Source organism: Marmota marmota, unplaced genomic scaffold, assembly GCF_001458135.2.
Source record: "Marmota marmota marmota unplaced genomic scaffold, marMar, whole genome shotgun sequence".
Lineage (NCBI taxonomy): Eukaryota > Metazoa > Chordata > Mammalia > Rodentia > Sciuridae > Marmota > Marmota marmota.
The window spans coordinates 263,497-278,644 of record NW_026000254.1 but is presented as its reverse complement, the minus strand read 5'-3'; the positions used below and the strand labels follow the sequence as shown (position 1 = coordinate 278,644).

Below are 15,148 nucleotides of genomic sequence, written 5' to 3'. Positions count from 1 at the left end.
CCGCGGCCACCGCGGGAGCGGGGCCAGCTGAGCCGTGGCGCATCAAGGAGCTCCAGCCCTGGCGCTGGCGGAGGCCACAGCACCAGTACCAGCACCAGTCCAGCTACAACCCTCCAGAGAAAGTAAGGAATGTGTTTGTACCCCCACTTCCCGCTCTTCCCCTGTTAGCTCCCTCTCCAACTTGTCCGGCTGATAAAGTAAGAAGCTCCTGTCTGATTCCATGTCCTCTTCTCCTGTCCCAACCGGGTGAAGCCAGGTTCTCCTCGTCCAGCCAACACCCTTTCCCTGGCCAGGGCACACTGGGTTGGCCAGATGAGTGCAGGCATGTCTCTTCTCCCAGTACCGCTGCCAGTGAGGGACTAGAGCAGTCAGCACCGCCCCCCCTCCACTTCTTCAACCCGTAGCTGCATCCTTGCCAGAGGATGGGTTTTCATTTATTTATTTATTTTGGCTGTGCTGCTTGGGGTTTTTATTGTCCGTGATGGTGTCAACTCAGAGCCCCAAGGGAGAGGAACCCCATTCTTTTCTTTTTCTTTCTTCTTTTTTTTTTTTTTCCTTTTTTCGCCTGATCTTGTCTCCCCTGTTGGTCTCTGGCCTCCGCTCCATCCTTTCCCAGAGAGGCAGGTGGGGACCAGAATGGCTGCTGGAAGCTGAGACATCCCTCTGAGGGGAACTGCAGCACATCCTGGCCAGGGGGGAGCAAAGATGGGGGAGCAAAGATGGAGGCCAGGCCCTTGGCTAGTTCCTCAAAGTCCACCCCCTCTCCACCCTTCAAGAAAAACAACACCCATTTAAAGAGCCCTACCAGGAAGGGAAGCCTACAGATTTCCCCTCTGTTGAATCGGCTCCAGTTCCTGTGCTGGGGTCTGTGTGTCTATTTGGGACACCTTGGCAATATCTTCTGGGTTGGTGGGACATGGGCTGGGTCCACTTTTTCCATGTAGATCTCATCGTGTGCTGGTTGGGATAAACATATCAGGCTGATAGTCAAGGGCATGCAGGCTCAGGGGGATGCCCTAAAGGCTCCCTTATTGCTTTTCTGCTGAATTGGAAAGAATACTGAATTGGAAGACCTGGGTTACCCTTCCAGCTCTGCTATAGATTGGCTTTGTGACCTTGACTGAATCCCTTCTTCTCTCAGTTCATCAATTCCCCTATGTCTTTTTAAAGGTGAGGTCTGCTGTGGATGCTTTTTAAGGACCCCTCCAGCTTAGATTCCATGGTTCTCTGACTAATCCAGCCACACTACAGAGCAAGCCTGAAGTCCTCTAGCGAATGGACAGGCTTCCCCCTCCTCTCACTGCTCAGCTGGTCCTACCATGTGCCACAACCAGTGGAGTGTCTCTTGGAGGCTGGGCTGGGGGTGGGGAAGCCTTCTGCCTCAGGAAATCTGCTGGGAGACAGCTCTCTGCAACTCCCCCGTGGTGAGGCAGCAGGCTGGGGTGCTGGGTTGAGATGGCTGGGCCCCAGGAGCAGCAGCTGCAGCGTGAGGGCTCGGCTGGGCTCCACTGCAGCGCACCCTCAGCTGAGTCTTGGTGTAGACTGCTCCAGGGTAGTCTGGGGGCCAGGGGAATAGGCTTGCCTGCCCAGGCAGAGCTACTGGGAGCCCAGCTGCAGAGGACTGACCATGTACACCATGGGGCACCACACTGGAAGAGAGATGCAGGGAGATCAGGGCCTGTTTAGGAGAGGGCTATGGTTGGGTGGGGGCATTGTGGTCCTGGAATCTGATTGCAGAAGACTTTTCTAGAGGGGGCAGGCTTGTGACAGAGGGAGCAGCTTCATTATGTATGGTTCCAGGGAGCAGAAACAGGAACAGTGGGGACATTTGAGATAAAATCAGGAAGAACTTTACAACCTGGCCACTGGTGATGCAGTAGATTGCCTCAAGGCGTGGGGGTGGCAGCTGGCTGTACATGTCCAGCAGAGGCCTGGTGGGGATCCAGGAGAGCTGGAGAAAGTATAAGACCCGAATGGGGTATAAAGCCCAGTGAAATGATCTGGGTCTTCCCCAATTCCAGTATTTCATTGCCCTCACATTCTCTATCCTACAGACACAGGTCTGAATCTCTTGGTTGGCTGGAAGCCCATTTGCTCTTGTGCCATCCTTGAGGGCTTGCCTCTTGTTCCATCTTTTTGTGCACCTTCCAGGTCGCTCATTGCATATCCTTGTTTCACATTTCCTACTGGATTAATAAAGGGGTTTAGATCGTACTTTGAATTTCTCTCCTAACTACATATTAACTATTCACACATCCTTGATTACCTCTTTTAGTCTTCACAACAAGCTTTGTGCAGTGATTATTAGCAATTCCATTTTAGAGATGGCAAAACTGAGGCTGCAATGTGAAGGAACCTTGTTCAAGGTTATGCTACTAGTTGCTAATGGAGCTGGGACTAGAACCCAAGTGTGTCTGTCTCCAAGGCACATTATTTGTTCATGAGTGTTCTCCAACCCCTAGGAGTGTCTTGGCCTTGGGTCCTGGACAGGTAGATACTGAACTGGGAGAGGCCAGAAGAGCCTTAGGTATCTGCAAGGTTTGAGTTGGAGGAGATGAGTCTGGGATGAGTGGGGGAGTTGACAGGGAGGAAGGAATATTGTTTCCCTCTTCTACTCTCCTCCCAGCAAGGCATTAGGAGGACCTGGCAGTGCAGTAGCCATTGGTGCCACTGCTGCTGCTGTTAAGTGACTCCCCTGCTAGGCCTTTCTGGGTTTGTAAGGAGTGGGTGAGAAGGCTGCTGCTGGAAGCGCGGGCAGGCAGGGTGGGAGTTCAGCAGCAGAGGCTGCAGCATTGGGGGAGGACAGGCAGAGCTGGGCGCTCCTGGTCCCCGGGCTCCCTCTGCTGGATGAAGAGGGGAGAACGGGGCCTTGGGCCGAGCTGCAGCTTGTTGGGGGCCACTCTGCCTAGGGATTTTCTTTAGCCCTCCCAATGACCCTGGGCATTTGTCACCGCAATCCATATGTTATAGCAGAAGAAACTGAGGGCTTCGAGAAGCAAAGCCCACAGAGGTCATGCTACTAATAAGACAGACTCCCGATCCTGTGGACTTTCCTTTCCCTGCATTGGACATCAGCTGTCATTCCCATCACCATCCATATCAGCCATCCAGGACTCCCACATCCTCCCACACTGTCACTTCTGGACAGGTTCCAGGATGCCAGTATCCCTTCTGCTGTGCTCTGGGTGTGGCCTTCCTAGTGCAGTATAGAGCTAGATGAGTCCCTACATCCTTCTGGTCTCCGGTCCTCTGTTTGTGAGGGTTTTGTTGATTTGTCTAGTAGTTGTTGGTCTTAACTAATGCTCAGATCTTTTTACCTGGAATTGTCACCCCCACTCCACCATCCTGCCACTATTAGAGAAGAGCTCAGCTTTCCTTGTTGATTTGGCCTGGCCCCCTGTAGTTCTGGCACCTGGAATGATTTATAGGAATGCTCAGGGCCCCTTCTGAGGGGGCCACTGTGGAGTACCCCACGCTGAAGAGAGCTGTGTTTCCCACGCTTTTTACATGGGCCCAGCTCTGGCTCTGCTGTAGGTGGTGGTAGGCTGTAGCTGGTATGGTGGTAACTCTCCATCCTCTGTCCCCACCCACCTCACAAGCTGGCTCACATTTGGGGACAGCAGCCGGAGGGACCAACCTGGTGTTCTTGACAGCCAGGGCAATGCGTGGTCTACTGTTTGGCTGCCAGGCTGTCCTCCGCAGGCAGTGGGGTGCTGGTGTGCTCCCTGCAGGGACTGAGGCTACTGAGAGGAAGCAAGGGAGAGACTCAGCTCAAGGAGAGGCTCTGGAGAAGCCTGTCTCCTTTGGGGTCTTGGGTTCTTTTCTCAGGGGGGTTTCTCCCACCTCCTAACAGGGAAAACCATTTATATCCCCCCCCCACACACACTGTGTTATGAGCATCATGCTCGTGTGGGAGGAAATGATAATGTTGAGTTTAATGAGAATTAGAGGAGTCTTGCTTTTCTGTCTAGATCTGGGGCAAGAATGGAGTTGTCATCCACAAATATTTCTTGGCTGTATGCACAGAGCAGGAGGGGCCACCAGGCTGAGCAAAAACCACCATGCTCATGGCGCTTGAAGAGCCCCTATCTCATTGGCCAGGGAGACAAGTCTGCAGGCCCAGTTCATGCCATAGAGATGGGGCTCAGGACCAAATGAGTAGCAAAGGTAGTGAGGAATGGAATTTCTCAAAGATGGAGGAATCAGGGAAGGCCAAGCCAAGGACCTAGGCAGTGGGGAAAGGGGCTCTGAAGAAGGGTGGGTGGTACCTGGTATCCGATGGGGGGGATTGTGAGGAAGACACCAGACTCAGGCTTGCCACCTGCTTTCTATCTTTTCTTCCTCCGTTATCCTGCCTACCATGGCCTCTGGGTTTGCTGGGAGCATAGTAAATGCCTGGAGCATGGTGAAGAGGCCACACAGGTACTGAATGAGTCTCAGCCTTCTGTATGACAGGTACTATACTATGTGGTTTTATATAATAATAGCTAACATTTTCTACTGTACTTACTGTGTGCCAGGTCCTGTTTGTTTTAAACACTTTCCATGTAGTAATTTATTTTGTCTTCATGTCAAGCCTTTCATGTAGAAATTGTTATTAACTCCATTTTACAGATGAGAAAACTGAGGTTCAGAAAGGTTGGCTGGCATACCCAAGATCAGTTAATAAATAAGTGACAGAACTGTGAAGGAGCTAAATGGGAGCCTGAAGGAGCCCAAGTGGTGGGGATCCAGGGTTCATGGAGTTCTTACCCATAATGCAGTACTACTTCTTGTCTTATTTTCACATAGAATCCCTGCCAGGTGGATGCTATCGGCCTCATTTTTCAGATGAGGAAATGAGGATCAGATGGGGGCAGTGACCTGCTGGAGGTTGCACAGCTGGATAGGGCCTGGAACTGTCTGGTTCCCATTTCTGTAGAACACCTTTCCCCTCCTGCAGGTTGGGTTTAAGGACATCAGAGCCACTCCAAATGAGGCTCTGGCTTTTCCCCTACAAAGTTCCCAGGACTACTGCTTGAAGCAAGGCAAGTTCCCACTCATAATCACCTCCTCATCTTTGCCATAGTGTGGTCTCTCTCTCTCTCTCTCTCTCTCTCTCTCTCTCTCGTTGTCAATGGGCCTTTATTTTATTTATTTATATCCCATGCTGAGAATTGAACTCAGTGCCTCTCACATACTAGGCAAGTGCTCTACCACTGAGCCACAACCCCAGCCCCTGCCATAATCTCTTAATAAATCTTGCTCTGGCTTCAATATTTCCACTCTCTGGCCTGCAAATTCCTTCACCTGTAGTCCATGGTCGTCTTAGGGATCTGACCCCAACTTCCATTTCTCATATTTTTGTAGTCTCTTTCTGACAGAATATACTCCAGCCACCCTGGCTGGTGTGCCCTGTCATTAGCCCACCCAGGCCTTTTGATAACCTTTGGATCTTGGCTTACGCTATTCCCTTCTCCCAGACTGCTCTGTCTGGTTCCTGAACTGAACTTAGCTGTCACCTCTCCCATGTTTATTTGATAGTCCCTAAGGATGTTCAGTTTATCCCCAACAGTTTTAAGGAACAGTCTGCCCCTTTTTATACCTTAATGGTTGTTTACATCTTGTGTCTCCTCCAATAGACTGAGAGCGCCCCAAAGGATTCATATTTAACTGACATATATTGAGTGTATATTGTGTGTCATGTATGTTGTATGTATAGGTACTGGGGGCATGAATGAAGGAATGAAAAAGCTTGGAAATACACAGCACAGTACAGAACACAGTAGCTGCTCAATCAAAGCTGACTAGACAAATGAATGACTCATTAAGTCCTGGTGAACTAATGCCAGGGGTACCTCATTTTTTCTCTCTTCTGGAACTCCCTTTGAGAGAAATGACAACTTCGGAATTATACTGGCTTTTTGGTGTTTTTTCCTCATGCACTCTGAAGTCATCTGGCCTTTGTTCTCTGCTTCTCATACCCACCAGTCTCCCAATTCGGAGAGTGACAGAGAAGCAGAGTTGGATGAGCCTTTAGAGACATATAGGCCAATATGCTCATTGTTATCTCTCTCTCTACCATGCTTTGGCTGTGTCTTGCCATGGTCTTGACTTTTGATGTAAAATCTTCTTTTTCTGAATAGAGGATAGAGGCTCACCTAGGACCTATGTGCAGTCACCCAGCCCAATGAGAAGTTGCTAATTTATACATCATATTTATTTTTCTTGCAGTGCTAGGGATTGAACCCAGGGCCTTACGCAAGCTAGGCAAGTGCTCTATCATTGAATTACCAGTGTGCCCCCCACCCCCATATCTGTTGAATCTTTTTAAAAATTTTATTTATTTTTTGGTACTGGGGATATTAAACCCAGGGGTGCTTAACCACTGAGCAACATCCCCAGCCCCTTTTATTTTTTTATTTAGAAACAGGATCTTTCTTAGTTGCTCAGGGCCTCGCTAAGTGGTTGAGGCTGGCTTTGAACTTGAGATCCTCCTGCTTCAGCCTCCTGAGTTGCTGAGATTACAGGCATGTGCTACCGTGCCTGGCTCCATTGAATCTTTACCAAGCTCAGGTCCTGGGCTAGCCACAGTGTCTTGGGGTGGGAATAAGACCTGAACCCTCTGGCTCATTTCCTGCTGTACTCCCTGGAAGGATAATAAACATTGGTCATGGGGAAGAGTGATGAATAAATGACTTATTTCCTCCCTTGGGGGAACTCTTTAGGGCAAGATGATTTGCTAGCAACCCTAACTTCCTCATGGTATTTAGTCTGTCTCCAAGCATCCAAGTTGAAAGCATTTACATGGGGCAACTCATTCCCAAGTGCTTAATAGCTTAAGCTCCTTGGAATCTTAGTGTTCAGATAAAGTATGGTGCCCTGGAGGGAGGACTTCTTGTGACTCTAGGCATCACATCACTTTCGGAACCTCACTTTTTTCCAGTAGGAAACAAGGATTATAGTGTATTTTTTTATATGTAATCTTCATGTTTCCCCCACCCCCCACCATAAAAATGTATCAGAAACTTTCCTGGCTGCTTCTCATACTTGTCAGGGTCCTGATCAGTCTGGAAAGCTGAAGGCTGAGGATGGAAAAATATTAGATGGAGCTGCCCTGCCCCCTAGAGGCGGAGCATAGCAAATAAAACAACAACAAGAAGACCTCCGCATCACATCCTTTTCAAAACAAAGATGACAAGCCAGAGCTACACAGCCCATCACAATTGTTTGTCTAACATCTGAGCTGTAAATTTATCACTCCTATCACATAAGAGGTACCATTTCACTAATACCACGTGCATTTCCTTGGAGCTATATGGTTTTTAAAAAACTGAACAGTTTATTATTAATTGACAGTAATTATATTGGAGCTATGGGTTTTTTTTCCCCCTTTTTTGGTACTGGGGATTGAACCCAGGGGTGTTCTATCACTGAGCTACATCCCCAGCCCTTTTATTTTATTTTATTTTGAGATAAATTGTCTAGCCTATCCTCAAACTTGTGATCTTTCTGCCTCAGCCTCCCAAGTCACTGGGATTACAGGTGTGCACCACCACGCCCAGTGGAGCTATGGGATTTTTATACCTTTTGAAAGGGGTAATATGACTACTTATGTAGGCCTTATGATTTCTTAATGGATTCTAGGATACAGTGTACCACACTTATCTGGATCAAAGCAATGTTTTTCTCACTTTAGAATTATTGTCATTATGTCTGTGATAAAAAGTACCTAACTTTTACTTACCCAAAATTTCCTTATAAAACGGGGAGGCATCTCATACAACTGCATGTCTGATATGCTAGCCACTTCACAAACAATCCATCTCATCATGGTTATTTTTTTCCCCTAGTACTGGGGATTGAACCCAGGGGTCCTTTATCACTGAACTACATCGCCAGCCCTTTTATTTTAATTCTTAATTTGAGACAGCATATATACTAAGTTATAGAGGCTGACATCAAACTTGTGATCCTCCTGCCTTAGCCTCCCAATTCCCTAAGATTACAGGTATATGCTACTGTGCCCGGTTTCATCGTTATTGTCAGAATTAAATAAGATGACATAGTTGAAGTGCTCAGCACATAGTATGTGTTTCCTCAGCATTAAGCATTATTATTAATGGTAACTTCACAAAGCTCTGTGCTAAGGGAGGGCAGAAAGGACAGGCCAAGTGGGAGCTCACCACATTTCTGAGAAAGAGGTCAGTGCAGTGAGTATCGTGCTGTGTCTTGTACCCTCGCAGGCAGAGAGTTCTGTGATTTGTATTATACGGTTCCTGGCCTCAGAGCACTCATTGTTGGGTGGAGAAGATGGTTGTGGAAATACAATTGCAATGTGGAGTGCAGTGTGCTATGCTTGGGGAACTCAGGGGGCCAAAGGTGCCCATAGGAGGAACATCTACCCAGATTGTGAGGGGAAGGCTTCTTGGAGCTAAGGATCAGAGGATAACTACGAATTGGCTAGGTGAAGAGATACAGTGTGCTGGGGTCAAAAGGGAGGGTGAGTGCTGGGCACTGTAGGTGGCATATGCCTGTAATAACAGTGTCTTGGGAGGCTGAGGCAGGAGGATTGCAAGTTTAAGGCCAGTCTGGGCAAATAATGAGACCCTGTCTCAAAATGAAATAAAAAGGGCTTGGATGTAGCTCAGTGGTAGAGTATCCCTGGGTTTAATCCCCAGTGCTTGAAAAAAAAAAAAAAGGAAAGAAAAAGGGGAGAGAGGTAAGGTAAATTTACAGGGTATGTGTTGGGGGAAGAAGCACTTTTGTCTGTTTAGTACAAATTCGAGAACCACCTGGGAGGCAGGTGGGGTCGGAGAGGAGCTTGGAGAGCTGGCTAGCCTGGATCACGAGGATCCTTGAAGAACAGCATCAGGAGGTTTATGCTGTTGGAAACCGGAAGCCAGCATGGGGATTTAAGCTGGAAGGAGTTATATCCATTGTACATGACAGGGAGGGGGCACATGGATAGTCATGTTTTGAAGAGATTGCCCCTGGAGGGCAGATTGGAAGAAAAATTGAAGGACATGCAGTGAGGAGGCTGGTGCAACAGTCTAGATGAGACATGAGAGACAATAAGACGCTTGGCAGTGGCAGTACAGATCACCATGGGGGAAGACGGATGATGGCAACATACTGACAAGTGCTGTGATGGAGGGAAGCACAGGCCACTGCAGGTGCTCAGAGGAGCATCAGGGTTATAATGATACCAGCGTTGAAGTCAAGAAACTTCAAGGTGGAAGGGTCCTGAAAAATCCTACAGCTCAAGGCATTCGTTTTTACAGGTGAGAAGACTGAGGCCCAGAGAGAGAAAGCACTTGTGTAAGGCCGTACAAGGTGTGAGAGCTCTGAATGGAAGAGTTGCTCTAGTACTAATGCCAGTATTCAAAGCATCTTTCCTTAAATGTGCTATTTCCTGCCTTGAAATCTTATGAAGGTGTCGGGGATCATTATTTTTGTGTTGTACACGTGACAAAACCAGAACTCCAACAAGGTTGGGTGACTTGTTGGAGAGGAGGTGATGAAGGGAAGGCATTGCATAAAGGGGCTCTAGCTTAGATGGCACACAGACCCTTTTCTCTGTTCTGTATCTTTAGAAATCACAGCTGCTGGATTCAGAGCTAGGGCATGAACCCAGGGTTCTCTTGCCCTACCCAGCCCAGGCCTGGCCTTCTTTCTGCTGATTTCTCCCTTAGGTAGCTCATTTAGATGTAACTGAGGCAACTCAGGGGCAATTTCTAGACCCAGACCCAAGCTTGTCCCCCTCTTTCTGTTTTCATAAAGGAAGGGAGACTGCATGGATTATAGTGTGTCCCCATAGCCTTGGGCAGGGAATCTCTGGCCTAGCTGTCTTTGTTTTGGGGCCCTGTGGTATGATGCACAAATAATGAGCTTTTTAGACAGACTTGGATTTAATCTAGATTCTACCCCAATCTGCTGCATGCCCTCAGCAAAATCATTTTACCTTTTCTGAGTTTTTGTTTTCTCATCTATAAAATGGGATAACAATGCCCATCTCTTAAGATGAACCAAAACAATTTGAATGGCATTCCCTGCTACTTACACGTGTTTAATAAATATCTGTTTTCCTTCTCTTACATGAAATCTCTCATGGACAATGACTTGAAGAATCCAGTGTGAGGCAAAGTTTCCTTCCTCTGAAACCTGGTTTATTTCCTCCTTCCTAATATGAGGCTGTCACATTTCATTCTATCTTGCTTTTTGCCTCTGCCACCAGTTAATTTGAAGTACAGCTCTAGCATCTTTGTTGATCTCTGTTTCTGAGATCTTATTTTGTAGTTCAATTTCTACATTCTGTCCTTATGTGTGTTCTTGGAGTGAGCAACTTCAAATCCTTTGTGACTCAAGCAGGTATAAATAACTAATAGGTGTAAATAGTTGAATGAATGGAAGGCTGGAGAGGTTGGATTGGGGATGGTGAGATTTAAAGAGGACCAGAGGGTGGTGCAGGCTGTGTCAGCTGAGGAGGTACCTCCATGGATGGTTGTAGGAGCTAAAGAAGTCATTATCAGTGGGTCATCCCTTACCTACCTCTCTTGCTTCTGCTTTAAAAAGAAGCAAAGCTTGGAGAACAGGACCTCTGGTCATCCAGAATCATCCCCTTTATATTTCTTATGTATAGTGTAGGATACAGAGGTCTAAGAAAGAGAAAGGACTTTTTTTTTTTAAGGTACCACACAAGTACTTTTTAAAAAATTATTTTTTAGTTGTAATTGGACACAATACCTTTATTTTATTTATTTTTATGTGGTGCTGAGGATTGAATCCAGGGCCTCACATGTGCTAGGTGAGCACTCTACCACTGAGCCACAACCACCCCCCCCCGAAAGGACTTGTTTTTAGAAATTAAATAAAATCACTGCACTAGTCTCAGCTACTTGGAAGGTTGAAGCAGGATGATCACTTGAGCCCACACATTCAAGAGCAGCATAGATAACATAATAAGACCTCATTTCTGTCTGTCTGTCTCTGTCTATCTGTCTCTCTGTCTCTCTGTCTCTCTCTCTGTCTCTGTCTCACACACAGACACACACACACACACACACACACACACACAAGGTGGCACATGCCTATAATCTTAGTGTTTTGAGAGGCTGAGGTAGGAGAATCACAAGTTTGAGGCCAGTTTAGTGAGGCCCTAAGTAACTTAACTCAGTGAGACCCTGTCTCAAAAAACAAAAGGGCTGGGGATGTGGCTCAGTGGTTAAGCAACCCTGGGTTCAATCCCTGGTACTAAAAAAAAAAAAAAAGCAACACATATGCATAATTTTTAAAAATGCATTTTTATTTTTGATTGACACATGATAATTGTATGTATATATGGGCACAGTATACATGTATACAATATTTAATGATCAGATGAGGTTATAATTAGTACATCTATCACTTCAAACATTTATGATTTGTTTGTGTGGGGAACATTCAAACTCTTTTCTACTAATCTGAAATGTTCCATTAATTGTTGTCAACCATAGTTATCCTTCTGCCTATAGAACATTATAACTTAGGCCTCATATCCACCTGCATCTTTATACCCATTAATCATTCTCTCTCTATTCCCCTCTCCTCTGGTGCCCTCCCCAGTGTCTGCAACCATTATTCTGTCCTTTACTTCTGTGAGATCAATTTTTTAAATTTTGTTTTTTCTTTCTTTTATTATTATTGTTGGGGGTGTACTGGGTGTTGAACCTAGGGATGCTGTACCACTGAACCACATCCCCAATCCTTTTTATTTTTTTATTTGAGACAATGTCTTACTAAATTGCTAAAAGTCTTGCTGAGTTGCTAAGGCTGACTTTGAATGTGGAATCCTCCTGCCTCACTCAGCCTCCTGAGTCACCGGGAGGCGACTCAGGTGGTGTGGTGCCTAGTAAGATCAACTTTTTAGCTTCCACATATAAGTGAGAGCATCATACATACACAATTTTAAAAAGGCAAATAGTAAGGACTTGTACAGTTAAAAATAAAACCTTCTTGGGGATGGGAATGTGGCAGGAGGATCACTTGCCTGGGTTTGATTCCCATCACTACAAAACAAAACAAAACAAAACAAAACACCTAAAGTCTACCCGCCTCCCACTTCCTAGCCCCAAGATGTAACTACTTTTATCATTTTGTTTTTCTGGTGATAACTTCATATCTCTAAATAACATGCTTCAACAGTTATTTCTTCATTTATCAGCTTTGAACATTATCTCTTGACCTCTTGCTTCTGTGACAAATGATAATTTAGCTTGTTTGCAACACTTGCTCTTTCTCTCTCCCATCTCAAATTTCTATTGTTATGTTACTATTTGGTATCCTCTCTTGGTTACCTTTGTAACTTTATTAGATGTATTTTAAACTGTGATTTCCTATTCCTACAATTTTCTGGGTTTATGTAATATTTCTTGATCAGTTGCTTTGCAAGACATAGATATTATTGTTCCATCCTTTCCTTCACCGTTCCTCCCTTTATTTCATTTATTTATTTTTTGTACTGGGGATTGAACTTAGGGCCTAGCATATGCTAAGCAAATGCTGTACCACTGAGCTACATCCCTAGCCCTTTGTTTTATTTTAAGACAGGGCCTCACTAAATTGAGTACATTATCATTCTTTGCTATAAAAATAATCAGGTCTTCATTGCTTTATCTAGAGAGACTAATTATAAGGATCGACCACCAATACAATATGTTTATGTAGTTATGACTATGTCACTATTATTCAGTGTAGGGCCAAATAGTGTACTATAATTGTACCTCATTTCCCATAGTTCTGCTGTCATAATATCTGTACTACTAGGAGCATCAAGATGAAGTGACGTTTCCTTTCTTACATTCTAACAATTGATGAAAATTGCATCACCTTTTACTTTATTTGAACCAGGACTTTCTTTCCTTTTCTTTCTGCCTTTTTATTTATTTAATTTACTTACTTTCTTCCTGTTTGTGGAGTTTATTGAAATCATGGGATAATCATAGCACATCTTTTGGGAATATCATTTTACTTAGAGATTTTTAGGAGAGGAATTTGTAACATTTCATTCTAAAATATAATATGCATGCAGAAAAGTGCTCATATCATAAATGATGTGACTGTTTTACAAAGGACATGGTCAGTTTTTATAGACCAAACACTGATTTATCTGGCACTCAGATGAGGTCTTTTTTTCCACATACTTGGTACTCAGGGAGCCCTTTCAATTTGAAGGCCTTGTCTCTTCTTACATTATATCTTTGATAATTATTCCCCTTCATTTTTTTCTGTTTTCTCTTTCTGGAATGTCTGTTATTTGATGTTGATTGGTTCTGTTATTTGATGTGGATTGGTTCTCTAGGCTGTTTATCTTTTCTCTCCTATTTTCTATTTTATAGCTTATAAATGAGTTAGTAGAAAGTCTTATTGACCCATCTATACCCAGGCTCACTTCTCTACTTGCTGGTTTTATTTTGGTGGGCCAACAGGGAGTTGGTTGTCATCATGGGTGCTCCCCAAATACCAGAATGATAAGCACTCTATTTGGAAGCCACCTTAATTCATCCCATAATTTAATTTCTTCAGCAAGGAGCCCTCTGATATTTTGCCTAGGGGCAAATATTGAGTGGCCTAGGTCTTGGGTCTGGTGATTGGGGTAGCAGGGAATGGAGGATTTATATACCCACCTTCAGTTTATCCCCTATCTTGAGCCTCATGATCATTTCTACCCTCCCTGCTACCTACCATTGCCAAGTCTGGAGTTTCTCTTGGCCTCTGATGGCCTGACTGGCTCCCTCTTCAACTGTAACCCCCTACATGGTGTCCTTGGCTCTCCTTCAACTGCAGGTAATCTTTTGTTTATTTTTTTGCTCCCAGAAGTTTGTTGAAATCTCTCATCTTACTGATACCACTCTCTGTGATTCTCTTCCCTGATATGAGTTCATACCTTGTTTTATTGCTTCACTTTCATTTTGGTGAGGCACTGGGAGAGAAAGGAGATAAACATTTTTTGCTATTGAGGTATAAACTTAGGCTAAAGCTACTTTTAAAAACATTTGTTTTGCTCTCTCTCAGATTGAAGCTGAAAACTACTAGTGAACGCCCCTACCCCATAGCTGAACTTGGAGTGGCCTCATTTGGGCCTTGTACTGCTACTGGCCCCAACCCCTGTCATGAGCTTCCTTTAGCAGCCCTGGAGCATCCCTTTCCTCATCCTCTGCCTCCTAGACTATACAGTCAAGGGAGCCTCAGCTGAGGATTTCACATCTGGGCTCTGCCCCCAGTCCTCCTGCTGCCTTGGGCCAGCCCCTCTGACCTCTCTGGGTGCCCTGTCTGTGACTCAAGAGGCTCTTGATCTTCTATGAGCTGGACTTTTCCAGGATTGGCTGGGTGCTTGGAAAGCAGCCCAGCCTCTTTGCTCAGGCAGTGGGAGCAGGTGGGCCAGAGATGGGCCCAGAGCACACAAGAGGGGGTTTGGAGGCTGAACTGAGACTTCTGCAACAGCAGGCTGCTCTAACTGCTCCCCCTTCCACCCACTCTCTTTCCCATCATGGCTGAACCTCCAGCCCTCTGCTGGAGGCAGAGGGAGAAAAGAAGGGAGGGCTGGAGAGCCAGTTCCATTTTCCTTTGCTTTTTTTTTCCCTCTCTCTCCCCCCCATCCCGCCCTCCCTCTCTCTCTCTTTCTTCCTCTCTCTCCCTCCCTCATCACAGTGTTGATCTGATCTGGGCTGTAATACCTGTGCCTACTCCTACCTTCCTTCTTGGGCTCTCCCCCTTTCCATCCTTGAGTGATCGTCTTTTCTAGAAGCACTCCCTGAATGTGAATGTTCTTGGTGTGGAGGGCCCTAGGCCATGCTATGTGGAGGAGAGACAGGAGATTGGTGAGGAAGAAAGGCCAAGCTCACAGGCTGGTATGGGAGATGAAGCCCTGCTTGGCTCTGGTATGACAGAAGGAAGCAGCAGCTGTAGCAGTTAAAAACACCGGTTTTGGAGTCAGAAAAACCCAGATTTGAATCTCAACTCCACTGCTTATTAACTGTGTGACTCTGAGTAAATCACAGTATTTCTCTGAACCTGTTTCCATATCCATACAAGGAGACAAAGAAGGACTACCTTCCACACAGTCCTGGACCATTGTAGATGCAAAATAAGTAGTAACTTTATTATTACATGGATTTTTTTTTTTTTTTTG

The 15,148-nt window shown here is 45.6% G+C and overlaps 1 protein-coding gene and 1 pseudogene across 3 annotated transcripts in view; one reads left to right on the top strand and one right to left on the bottom strand.

Moving 5' to 3' along the window:
• LOC107159860 overlaps positions 1-5,300 on the bottom strand; it is a 7,828-nt pseudogene extending 2,528 nt beyond the window's left edge.
• Positions 1-15,148, top strand: part of Iqsec2 (IQ motif and Sec7 domain ArfGEF 2) — an 80,876-nt gene that overhangs the window by 13 nt on the left and 65,715 nt on the right. For all 3 annotated transcript variants that reach the window (XM_048796702.1, XM_048796701.1, XM_048796700.1), the window contains exon 1: positions 1-122. This exon is cut by the window's left edge and continues 13 nt beyond it. The gene's annotated coding sequence lies outside the window, so the exon portion shown is untranslated. The remainder of the gene's footprint in view (positions 123-15,148) is intronic.